Source organism: Elaeis guineensis, chromosome 9 (genome assembly GCF_000442705.2).
Source record: "Elaeis guineensis isolate ETL-2024a chromosome 9, EG11, whole genome shotgun sequence".
In the NCBI taxonomy this organism is placed as follows: domain Eukaryota; kingdom Viridiplantae; phylum Streptophyta; class Magnoliopsida; order Arecales; family Arecaceae; genus Elaeis; species Elaeis guineensis.
The window spans coordinates 77,370,114-77,374,885 of record NC_026001.2 but is presented as its reverse complement, the minus strand read 5'-3'; positions in this window follow the sequence as shown (position 1 = coordinate 77,374,885).

The window sequence follows — 4,772 nt, the reverse complement described above, 5'->3', positions numbered from 1 at the left end:
ATTTATGCTTCCTAAAATCCTCTAACGGCTCTTTATCTACCTAAATGTTTTCTCTTGCTTCTAATGCTACAAATGCTTTAAATAGTGAAAGAAATTACAGATTAAATAGCGGATCAAACGTGAAATCAAAAGAAGAGAGAATAGAAGAAAGGATCCGAAATTTGCAAGAAAAAGCCTGAGATCAATGAAAAATTCAAAAGAAAAAGAGAGAGGATCTACAATATACCAGAGAGATTGTGAAAGAGAAAGCAAGATCTTTCAAGGAGAGAATTCTTCACGCCTATTGTTTCAACCTTGATCTAGAGATCGTTCAAAGCTTTCAAGAGATCTTCAATCAACAATCAACCTCTTCTCAAGCATTCAAGCGTTCATCCACTTTGGAAAATCCGAAAAAGGGGTTCTTCATTTGAGTAAAGCTTTTATTGTTATATTCGCTCATTTAAAGGAGCTGTTATTGTATTAATTTGTGCTCTAAATTTTCTAACTCTTTGTGATTTTTGTTCTTATTTTTGGAGGATTTCCAAAACAAGGAAAGGTTGATCCGAACCTGAAATCGGAGTGTTTTGGGTTTACTTGTACCTGGGAAATAAGTGATCTAGCTTGGGATAGCTAGTGTCGAAGTTTCCGATGTTTTGTATTCGGGTTGAATACAAAGGATAGTGGATTGAATTCCCAAGTAGGATCTTGAGGAGTGGATGTAGGTGCAAGGTTAGCACCGAACCACTATAAATCCTTGTGTTTGTGGTGTGCTTTATCGCTTTATCTTATTTCTTTATTATATCCACTTTAGGTAATTAATATTGATTTAAAGTCTTTGTTTTGTTCTTCATAAGTAATCTGTTGGGCTTAAATTTTTAGAAACCCAATTCACCCCCCCCCTCTTGGGTTGCATAGCTGGGCAACAAGTGGTATCAGAGCCGGTGCTCTAGCCCTTCTTTGATCTAACAATCAAAGAGCCAAAGATCTATGGCAACCCATGTTGGAACTTCTCTAGCCGAGGGGCAATCAACAAACCGACCTCCACTTTTCAATGGGTCTAATTACACCTATTGGAAAGCTTGGATGAAGATTTTCATACAAGCACTCGACTATGATATGTGGAGTATCATAGTGAATGGTCCCACACACCCACCAAGATTATAGATGGTGAGGAGTCAACCAAACCCGAGAAAGAATGGGATGAGGTTGACAAGAAATTGGCACAATTAAATGCCAAAGCCATGAATGTTCTTTATTGTGCACTAGATGCAAGTGAATTTAATCGCATTTCTACTTGTGCATCTGCTAAAGAAATATGGAATAGGTTAGAAGTCACCCATGAGGGAACAAATCAAGTAAAAGAGTCTAAAATAAACATGCTTGTACATAAATATGAATTGTTCAAATAGAGCATGATGAGTCCATAACTGCTATGTTTACTCGTTTTACTGATATAATCAATGGTTTAAAGAGTCTTGGCAAATCTTATACTAACAGTGAACTTGTAAGGAAGATTCTCAGGTCACTGCCAAGAACTTGGGAAGCCAAGGTGACTGCCATCCAAGAAGCAAAGGACTTGAACACTCTACCTCTAGAAGAGCTTCTTGGATCCTTGATGACTCATGAACTTAGCATGAAGCAACATCAAGAGGATGAAGTCAAAAAGAAAGAACCATTGCCCTCAAATCCACACTTCGCCTGATTATGAACGGATGACTCTAAAGATGAAGATCAGGATGAAGAGATGGCTCTCATCATCCAAAAATTTAAGAAGTTTCTAAGAAAAAGGAAACAGGGGATGAGAAAGAAATTCACAAAAGGGGATCAAAGCAAAGAAAAGGAGAAAGATCAACCCCTATATGCTACGAGTGCAAGAAGCCAGAACATTTCAGATCCGAATGTCCACAATTGAAGAAAGGTCCAAAGAAGTCAAAAAGAAGGCAATGATGGCGACCTGGAGTGCGAGTGATGACTCAAGCTCCGACGAGGAAACCTCAACAGAACAAGCCAACCTGTGCCTGATGGCACATGAAAATGAGGTAACTTCTGAATCCACTAGTGAATTTACTTTTGAAGAATTGCATGAAGTATTCTATGATTCAATTGATGAATTAAAGAAACTAGGGAAGAAAAACAAAGAGCTGAAATTGGAAAATCAGTCCTTAGTGAAACAAGCTGAAAATCTTTCAATTGAAAAATTCACCTTGATTCAAGAAAATCAAAACTTAAAGGATGAAATGAACAAGCTGAAATCTATAGTAGATAAGTTCACCTTAAGTTCAAACAAACTAAATATGATCCTTGAAAATCAGAAAGCTATATATGATAAGGCTGGACTTGGTTATAAACCCCTGAAGAAACAAAAATTTCTGAAGGATATTTATGTAAATTATTCAAGTAACAAGTCTACAAATATTACTTGTTTTAAATATGGAAGAATAGGACATAAATCATACACATGTCTTATTAACAAATATGCAAACACAAAGAAAATATAGGTTCCAAAAGGAACCATTCTGACTAACCTGAAAGGACCCAAGAAAGCTTGGGTACCTAAGACAGAAACGTGACCTTTGCTTGCAGGTGTGTCTAGCATCCCAAGAAGGAACAGAAAATGGTATCTTGACAGCGGATGCTCGAGACACATGACTGGTGATGAATCACAATTCATCACGCTTGATGCTAAGGATGGAGGGATGGTCACCTTTGGAGATAATGGCAAAGGAAAGATCATCGGGATAGGTAACATTGGTATCACTCCCTCCAAATACATTGAGAATGTTTTATTAGTTAAAGGTTTAAAGCATAACTTACTTAGCATTAGTCAATTCTGTGATAAAGGATATAAAGTAAGTTTTGAATCATCTGTTTGCATTGTGACGAGTCCTATTAACGATGGCATTAAATTTATAGGACATAGGCATGGCAATGTTTATATGGTAGACTTGAATGATTTAACTAAATTAGACATGCAATGCCTAGTTTCTTAAGTGCTAAAATAAATGAGACTAGTTGGCTGTGGCATCGTAGACTTGCACACATTAGCATGCATTCTCTCTCAAAATTAATTAAAAAGGATTTAGTTCTCAGTTTGCCAAAACTGAATTTTGAAAAGGATAGAATTTGTGATGCATGCCAATTAGGTAAACAAACTAGAGTATCATTTAAATCCAAAAACACTGTTTTAACTTCTAGACCTTTAGAGCTCTTACATATGGATTTATTTGGACCAACTAGAACCACTAGTCCAGGAGGAAAATGATATGGATTTGTAATAATTGATGATTACTCTCGTTTTACTTGGGTTTTCTTTTTAGCTCACAAAAATGAAACTTTTCAAATTTTCACTAAATTTCATCGAAAAGTCACTAATGAAAAAGGGTTTTCAATTCAAAATATTAGAAGTGATCATGGAACAGAATTTGAAAATCATGACTTTGAAAATTTTTGTGATGAAAATGGAATTGGCCATAACTTCTCTGCTCCTAGGACACCCCAACAGAATGGGGTAGTAGAAAGGAAAAACAGAACCTTAGAAGAAATGGCCCGTACCATGCTTTGTGAAAGCAACCTTCCAAGATATTTTTGGGCAGAAGCTATTAACACAGCATGTTACATTTTAAATCGTGCTTTAATTAGACAATTTTTAAAGAAAACCCCCTATGAACTTTGGAAAGGAAGAAAACCAAATATTGCATATTTTCATGTTTTTGGTTGCCGATGTTTTGTATTAAATAATGGCAAAGAAAAACTTGATAAATTTGATGCAAAATCAGATGAAGCAATCCTTCTAGGTTACTCCTCTACTAGTAAAGCATTTAGAGTTTTCAACAAAAGAACTTTAGTAGTTGAGGAGTCCATACATGTTGTTTTTGATGAATCTAACGATCTTCCTTCAAGGAAGAATGAGGGTGTTGATGATGCAGATCCACTAATAGAAGGAATGAAGGAGATCACTCTGAAAGACTCAGCAACTCCAGAAGATAAGGATCAAGAAGACAAACAAAATGAAAGAGGTGAAGAAATTCAAGAACAACCACAAGGTACAAATGACTTACCCAAGGAATGGAGGTATGTTCACAACCACCCTAAGGAGTTAATAATTGGTGATCCTATGCATGGGGTAAAAACCCGTTCTTCACTTAGAGATGTACTTAATCATTGTGCATTTGTATCTCAACTTGAACCTAAAACTTTTGAAGAAGCTGAAAATGATCATAACTGGATTAATGCTATGCAAGAGGAACTTAATCAATTTAAAAGAAATAATGTTTGGACCTTAGTAACAAGACCTAAAGATTATTCAATAATTGGCACAAAATGAGTCTTTAGAAACAAATTAGATGAGCATGGAAATGTAATTAGAAATAAAGCAAGACTGGTTGCTAAGGGATATAATCAAGAAGAAGGAATTGATTTTGATGAAACCTTTGCACCTGTTGCTAGATTAGAAGCCATTAGACTTCTACTTGCTTATGCTTGCTTTATGAAATTCAACTATTTCAAATGGATGTTAAAAGTGCATTTTTAAATGGATATATCTCTGAAGAAGTATATGTAGAACAACCCCCTGGATTTGAAAATCATGCTTTTCCCAATCATGTCTTTAGATTAAATAAAGCTTTATATGGTCTAAAACAAGCACCTAGAGCATGGTATGAAAGGCTAAGCAAATTTCTACTAAATAATGGTTTCTCAAGAGGCAATGTAGATACAACCCTATTTATTAAAAGAAACCAAAATGATATGCTAATTATACAAATTTATGTTGATGACATAATTTTTGGGTCTAC